We start from the raw sequence: 9,613 nt of genomic DNA, 5'->3' as shown, positions 1-9,613 counted from the left end.
CTATCCTAGCCTATCATATCCTCTATCCTATCCTATCCTCTATCCTATCCTGTCCTCTATTCTATCCTATCCTCTGTCCTATCCCATCCTCTATCCTATCCTATCCTCTATCGTATCGTATCCTCTATCCCATCCAATCCTCTATCCTATCATCTATCCTATCCTATCCTCAATCCTATCCTAACCTCTATCCCATTCTATTCTCTATACTATCCTATCCTCTATCCTATCCTATCCTCTATCCTATCCTATCCTCTATCCTGTCCTATCCTCTATCCTATCCTATCCTCTATCCTATCCTATCCTATCCTATCCTCTATCCCATAATATCCTTAATCCTATCCAATCCTCTAATCTATCCTCTATCCTATCCTCTATCCTATCCTATCCTCTATCCTATCCTATTCTCTATCCTATCCTATCCTCAATCCTATGCTATCCTCAATCCTATCCTATCCTCTATCCTATCCTATCCTCAATCCTGTCCTATCCTCTATCCTATCCTATCCTCTATCCTAGCCTATCATATCCTCTATCCCATCCTATCCTCTATCCTATTATGTCCTCTATCCTATCCTATCCTCTGTCCTATCCCAACCTCCATCCTATCCTATCCTCTATCCTATCATCTATCCTATCCTATCCTCAATCCTATCCTATCCTTTATCCTATTCTATTCTCTGTACTATCCTATCCTCTATACTATCCTGTACTCTATTCTATCCTATCCTCTATCTTATCCTATCCTCTACCCTATCCTATCCTCTATCTTATCCTATCCTCTACCCTATCATATCCTCTATAATATCGTATCCTCCATCCTATAATGTCATATATCCTATCCTATCCTCTATCCTATCCTATCCTATCCTATCCTCTATCCCATAATATCCTCAATCCTATTCAATTTTCTATCCTACCCTCTATCCTATCCTATCCTCTATCGTATCGTATCCTCTATCCTATCCAATCCTCTATCCTATCATCTATCCTATCCTATCCTCAATCCTATCCTATCCTCTATCCTATTCTATCCTCTATCCTATCCTATACTCTGTCCTATCCCATCCTCTATCCTATCATATCCTCTATCGTATCGTATTCTCTATCCTTATCCAATTCTCTGTCCTACCCTCTATCCTATCCTATCCTCTATCGTATCGTATTCTCTATCCTTATCCAATTCTCTATCCTACCCTCTATCCTATCCTCTATCCTATCCTATCCTCTATCCTATTCTATCCTCAATCCTATCCTATCCTCTATCCTATTCTATTATCTATCCTATCCTATCCTCTGTCCTATCCCATCCTCTATCCTATCCTATCCTCTATCGTATCGTATCCTCTATCCTTATCCAATTCTCTATCCTACCCTCTATCCTATCCTATCCTCTATCGTATCGTATCCTCTATCCTATCCAATCCTCTATCCTATCATCTATCCTATCCTATCCTCAATCCTATCCTATCCTCTATCCTATTCTATCCTCTATCCTATCCTATACTCTGTCCTATCCCATCCTCTATCCTATCATATCCTCTATCGTATCGTATTCTCTATCCTTATCCAATTCTCTGTCCTACCCTCTATCCTATCCTATCCTCTATCGTATCGTATTCTCTATCCTTATCCAATTCTCTATCCTACCCTCTATCCTATCCTCTATCCTATCCTATCCTCTATCCTATTCTATCCTCAATCCTATCCTATCCTCTATCCTATTCTATCATCTATCCTATCCTATCCTCTGTCCTATCCCATCCTCTATCCTATCCTATCCTCTATCGTATCGTATCCTCTATCCTTATCCAATTCTCTATCCTACCCTCTATCCTATCCTATCCTCTATCGTATCGTATCCTCTATCCTATCCAATCCTCTATCCTATCATCTATCCTATCCTATCCTCAATCCTATCCTATCCTCTATCCTATTCTATCCTCTATCCTATCCTATACTCTGTCCTATCCCATCCTCTATCCTATCATATCCTCTATCGTATCGTATTCTCTATCCTTATCCAATTCTCTATCCTACCCTCTATCCTATCCTCTATCCTATCCTATCCTCTATCCTATTCTATCCTCAATCCTATCCTATCCTCTATCCTATTCTATTATCTATCCTATCCTATCCTCTGTCCTATCCCATCCTCTATCCTATCCTATCCTCTATCGTATCGTATCCTCTATCCTTATCCAATTCTCTATCCTACCCTCTATCCTATCCTATCCTCTATCGTATCGTATCCTCTATCCTATCCAATCCTCTATCCTATCATCTATCCTATCCTATCCTCAATCCTATCCTATCCTCTATCCTATTCTATCCTCTATCCTATCCTATACTCTGTCCTATCCCATCCTCTATCCTATCATATCCTCTATCGTATCGTATTCTCTATCCTTATCCAATTCTCTGTCCTACCCTCTATCCTATCCTATCCTCTATCGTATGGTATTCTCTATCCTTATCCAATTCTCTATCCTACCCTCTATCCTATCCTCTATCCTATCCTATCCTCTATCCTATTCTATCCTCAATCCTATCCTATCCTCTATCCTATTCTATCATCTATCCTATCCTATCCTCTGTCCTATCCCATCCTCTATCCTATCCTATCCTCTATCGTATCGTATCCTCTATCCTTATCCAATTCTCTATCCTACCCTCTATCCTATCCTATCCTCTATCGTATCGTATCCTCTATCCTATCCAATCCTCTATCCTATCATCTATCCTATCCTATCCTCTATCCTATCCTATCCTCTATCCTATCCTATCCTCTATCCTGTCCTATCCTCTATCCTATCCTATTCTCTATATTATCTTATCCTCTATACTATCCTGTACTCTATTCTATCCTATCCTCTATCTTATCCTATCCTCTACCCTATCCTATCCTCTATCTTATCCTATCCTCTATCCCTATCCTATCCTATCCTATCCTCTATCCCATAATATCTTCAATCCTATTCAATTCTCTATCCTACCCTCTACCGTATCGTATCCTCTATCCTATCCAATCCTCTATCCTATCATCTATCCTATCCTATCCTCAATCCTATCTTATCCTCTATCCTATTCTATCCTCTATCCTATCCTATCCTCTGTCCTATCCCATCCTCTATCCTATCATATATCCTATCCTATCCTCTATCCTATCCTGTCCTCTATCCTATCCTATCCTCTGTCCTATCCCATCCTCTATCCTATCCTATCGTCTATCGCATCGTATCCTCTATCCCATCCAATCCTCTATCCTATCATCTATCCTATCCTATCCTATCCTATCCTCTATCCCATAATATCCTCCATCCTATTCAATTTTCTATCCTACCCTCTATCCTATCCTATCCTCTATCGTATCGTATCCTCTATCCTATCCAATCCTCTATCCTATCATCTATCCTATCCTATCCTCAATCCTATCCTATCCTCTATCCTATTCTATCCTCTATCCTATCCTATACTCTGTCCTATCCCATCCTCTATCCTATCATATCCTCTATCGTATCGTATTCTCTATCCTTATCCAATTCTCTGTCCTACCCTCTATCCTATCCTATCCTCTATCGTATCGTATTCTCTATCCTTATCCAATTCTCTATCCTACCCTCTATCCTATCCTCTATCCTATCCTATCCTCTATCCTATTCTATCCTCAATCCTATCCTATCCTCTATCCTATTCTATCCTCTATCCTATCCTATCCTCTGTCCTATCCCATCCTCTATCCTATCCTATCCTCTATCGTATCGTATCCTCTATCCGTATCCAATTCTCTATCCTACCCTCTATCCTATCCTATCCTCTATCGTATCGTATCCTCTATCCTATCCAATCCTCTATCCTATCATCTATCCTATCCTATCCTCAATCCTATCCTATCCTCTATCCTATTCTATCCTCTATCCTATCCTATACTCTGTCCTATCCCATCCTCTATCCTATCATATCCTCTATCGTATCGTATTCTCTATCCTTATCCAATTCTCTGTCCTACCCTCTATCCTATCCTATCCTCTATCGTATCGTATTCTCTATCCTTATCCAATTCTCTATCCTACCCTCTATCCTATCCTCTATCCTATCCTATCCTCTATCGTATCGTATCCTCTATCCCATCCAATCCTCTATCCTATCATCTATCATATCCTATCCTATCCTATCCTATCCTCTATCCCATAATATCCTCAATCCTATCCAATCCTCTATCCTATCCTCTAGCCTATCCAATCCTCTATCCTATCCTCTATCCTATCCTATTCTCTATCCAACAATATCCTCAATCCTATGCTATCCTCAATCCTATCCCATCCTCTATCCTATCATATCCTCTATCCAATACTATCCTCTATCCTATCCTATCCTCTTTCCTATCCTATCCACTAACCTATCCTATCCTATATCGTATCGTATCCTCTATCCTATCCAATTCTCTATCCTACCCTATATCCTATCCTATCCTCAATACTATCCTATCCTCTATCCTATTCTATTCTCTATACTATCCTATCCTCTATCCTATCCTATCCTCTATCCTATCCTATCCTCTATCCTGTCCTATCCTCTACCCTATCCTATTCTCTATATTATCTTATCCTCTATACTATCATGTACTCTATTTTATCCTATCCTCTAACTTATCCTATCCTCTATCCTATCCTATACTCTGTCCTATCCCATCCTCTATCCTATCATATCCACTATCGTATCGTATTCTCTATCCTTATCCAATTCTCTGTCCTACCCTCTATCCTATCCTATCCTCTATCGTATCGTATTCTCTATCCTTATCCAATTCTCTATCCTACCCTCTATCCTATCCTCTATCCTATCCTATCCTCTATCGTATCGTATCCTCTATCCCATCCAATCCTCTATCCTATCATCTATCATATCCTATCCTATCCTATCCTATCCTCTATCCCATAATATCCTCAATCCTATCCAATCCTCTATCCTATCCTCTAGCCTATCCAATCCTCTATCCTATCCTCTATCCTATCCTATTCTCTATCCTACCCTATCCTCAATCCTATGCTATCCTCAATCCTATCCCATCCTCTATCCTATCATATCCTCTATCCAATACTATCCTCTATCCTATCCTATCCTCTTTCCTATCCTATCCACTAACCTATCCTATCCTATATCGTATCGTATCCTCTATCCTATCCAATTCTCTATCCTACCCTATATCCTATCCTATCCTCAATACTATCCTATCCTCTATCCTATTCTATTCTCTATACTATCCTATCCACTATCCTATCCTATCCTCTATCCTATCCTATCCTCTATCCTGTCCTATCCTCTACCCTATCCTATTCTCTATATTATCTTATCCTCTATACTATCCTGTACTCTATTTTATCCTATCCTCTATCTTATCCTATCCTCTACCCTATCCCATCCTCTATCTTATCCTATCCTCTATCCTATCCTATCCTATCCTATCCTCTATCCCATAATATCCTCAATCCTATGCAATCCTCTATCCTATCTTCTAACCTATCCTATCCTCTATCCTATCCTACTCTCTACCCTATCCTATCCTCAATCCTATGCTATCCTCAATCCTATCCTATCCTCTATCCTATCCTATCCTCAATCCTGTCCTATCCTCTATCCTAGCCTATCATATCCTATATCCTATCCTATCCTCAATCCTATCCTATCCTCTATCCTAGCCTATCATATCCTCTATCCTATCCTATCCTCTATCCTATCCTGTCCTCTATCCTATCCTATCCTCTGTCCTATCCAATCCTCTATCTTATCCTATCCTCTATCGTATCGTATCCTCTATCCCATCCAATCCTCTATCCTATCATCTATCCTATCCTATCCTCAATCCTATCCTATCCTCTATCCTATTCTATTCTCTATACTATCCTATCCTCTATCCTATCCTATCCTCTATCCTATCCTATCATCTATCCTGTCCTATCCTCTATCCTATCCTATTCTCTATATTATCTTATCCTCTATACTATCCTGTACTCTATTCTATCCTATCCTCTATCTCATCCTATCCAGTATCCTATCCTATCCTCTATCCTATCCTATCCTATCCTCTATCCTATCCTATCCTATCCTATCCTCAATCCCATAATATCCTCAATCCAATTCAATTCTCTATCCTATCCTCTATCCTATTCTCTATCCTATCCTATCCTCAATCCTATGCTATCCTCAATCCTATCCTATCCTCTATCCTAGCCTATCATATCCTCTATCCTATCCTATCCTCTATCCTATCCTATCCTCTATCCTATCCTATCCTATCCTCTATCCTGTCCTATCCTCTATCCTATCCAATTCTCTATATTATCTTGTCCTCTATACTATCCTGTACTCTATTCTATTATATCCTCTATCTTATCCTATCCTCTACCCTATACTATCCTCAATCCTATCCAATCCTCTATCCTATCCTCTATCCTATCCTATCCTCTATCCTATTCTATCCTCAATCCTATCCTATCCTCTATCCTATTCTATCCTCTATCCTATTCTATCTTCTATCCTATCCTATCCTCTGTCCTATCCCATCCTCTATCCTATCATATATCCTATCCTATCCTCTATCCTATCCTGTCCTCTATCCTATCCTATCCTCTGTCCTATCCCATCCTCTATCCTATCCTATCGTCTATCGCATCGTATCCTCTATCCCATCCAATCCTCTATCCTATCATCTATCCTATCCTATCCTATCCTATCCTCTATCCCATAATATCCTCAATCCTATTCAATTTTCTATCCTACCCTCTATCCTATCCTATCCTCTATCGTATCGTATCCTCTATCCTATCCAATCCTCTATCCTATCATCTATCCTATCCTATCCTCAATCCTATCCTATCCTCTATCCTATTCTATCCTCTATCCTATCCTATACTCTGTCCTATCCCATCCTCTATCCTATCATATCCTCTATCGTATCGTATTCTCTATCCTTATCCAATTCTCTGTCCTACCCTCTATCCTATCCTATCCTCTATCGTATCGTATTCTCTATCCTTATCCAATTCTCTATCCTACCCTCTATCCTATCCTCTATCCTATCCTATCCTCTATCCTATTCTATCCTCAATCCTATCCTATCCTCTATCCTATTCTATCCTCTATCCTATCCTATCCTCTGTCCTATCCCATCCTCTATCCTATCCTATCCTCTATCGTATCGTATCCTCTATCCTTATCCAATTCTCTATCCTATCCTCTATCGTATCGTATCCTCTATCCTATCCAATCCTCTATCCTATCATCTATCCTATCCTATCCTCAATCCTATCCTATCCTCTATCCTATTCTATCCTCTACCCTATCCTATACTCTGTCCTATCCCATCCTCTATCCTATCATATCCTCTATCGTATCGTATTCTCTATCCTTATCCAATTCTCTGTCCTACCATCTATCCTATCCTATCCTCTATCGTATCGTATTCTCTATCCTTATCCAATTCTCTATCCTACCCTCTATCCTATCCTCTATCCTATCCTATCCTCTATCCTATTCTATCCTCAATCCTATCCTATCCTCTATCCTATTCTATCATCTATCCTATCCTATCCTCTGTCCTATCCCATCCTCTATCCTATCCTATCCTCTATCGTATCGTATCCTCTATCCTTATCCAATTCTCTATCCTACCCTCTATCCTATCCTATCCTCTATCGTATCGTATCCTCTATCCTATCCAATCCTCTATCCTATCATCTATCCTATCCTATCCTCTATCCTATCCTATCCTCTATCCTATCCTATCCTCTATCCTGTCCTATCCTCTATCCTATCCTATCCTCTGTCCTATCCCATCCTCTATCCTATCATATATCCTATCCTATCCTCTATCCTATCCTGTCCTCTATCCTATCCTATCCTCTGTCCTATCCCATCCTCTATCCTATCCTATCGTCTATCGCATCGTATCCTCTATCCCATCCAATCCTCTATCCTATCATCTATCCTATCCTATCCTCAATCCTATCCTATCCTCTATCCTATTCTATTCTCTATACTATCCTATCCTCTATCCTATCCTATCCTCTATCCTATCCTATCATCTATCCTGTCCTATCCTCTATCCTATCCTATTCTCTATATTATCTTATCCTCTATACTATCCTGTACTCTATTCTATCCTATCCTCTAACTTATCCTATCCTCTATCCTATCCTATACTCTGTCCTATCCCATCCTCTATCCTATCATATCCACTATCGTATCGTATTCTCTATCCTTATCCAATTCTCTGTCCTACCCTCTATCCTATCCTATCCTCTATCGTATCGTATTCTCTATCCCATCCAATCCTCTATCCTATCATCTATCATATCCTATCCTATCCTATCCTATCCTCTATCCCATAATATCCTCAATCCTATCCAATCCTCTATCCTATCCTCTAGCCTATCCAATCCTCTATCCTATCCTCTATCCTATCCTATTCTCTATCCTACCCTATCCTCAATCCTATGCTATCCTCAATCCTATCCCATCCTCTATCCTATCATATCCTCTATCCAATACTATCCTCTATCCTATCCTATCCTCTTTCCTATCCTATCCACTAACCTATCCTATCCTATATCGTATCGTATCCTCTATCCTATCCAATTCTCTATCCTACCCTATATCCTATCCTATCCTCAATACTATCCTATCCTCTATCCTATTCTATTCTCTATACTATCCTATCCTCTATCCTATCCTATCCTCTATCCTATCCTATCCTCTATCCTGTCCTATCCTCTACCCTATCCTATTCTCTATATTATCTTATCCTCTATACTATCCTGTACTCTATTTTATCCTATCCTCTATCTTATCCTATCCTCTACCCTATCCTATCCTCTATCTTATCCTATCCTCTATCCTATCCTATCCTATCCTATCCTCTATCCCATAATATCCTCAATCCTATGCAATCCTCTATCCTATCCTCTAACCTATCCTATCCTCTATCCTATCCTACTCTCTACCCTATCCTATCCTCAATCCTATGCTATCCTCAATCCTATCCTATCCTCTATCCTATCCTATCCTCAATCCTGTCCTATCCTCTATCCTAGCCTATCATATCCTATATCCTATCCTATCCTCAATCCTATCCTATCCTCTATCCTAGCCTATCATATCCTCTATCCTATCCTATCCTCTATCCTATCCTGTCCTCTATCCTATCCTATCCTCTGTCCTATCCAATCCTCTATCTTATCCTATCCTCTATCGTATCGTATCCTCTATCCCATCCAATCCTCTATCCTATCATCTATCCTATCCTATCCTCAATCCTATCCTATCCTCTATCCTATTCTATTCTCTATACTATCCTATCCTCTATCCTATCCTATCCTCTATCCTATCCTATCCTCTATCCTGTCCTATCCTCTATCCTATCCTATTCTCTATATTATCTTATCCTCTATACTATCCTGTACTCTATTCTATCCTATCCTCTATCTCATCCTATCCAGTATCCTATCCTATCCTCTATCCTATCCTATCCTATCCTCTATCCTATCCTATCCTATCCTATCCTCTATCCTATCCTATCCTATCCTATCCTCAATCCCATAATATCCTCAATCCA

The sequence above is a fragment of the Halictus rubicundus genome, unplaced genomic scaffold (assembly GCF_050948215.1).
Source record: "Halictus rubicundus isolate RS-2024b unplaced genomic scaffold, iyHalRubi1_principal scaffold0090, whole genome shotgun sequence".
Taxonomy (NCBI): domain Eukaryota; kingdom Metazoa; phylum Arthropoda; class Insecta; order Hymenoptera; family Halictidae; genus Halictus; species Halictus rubicundus.
This window is presented reverse-complemented; position numbering follows the sequence as displayed.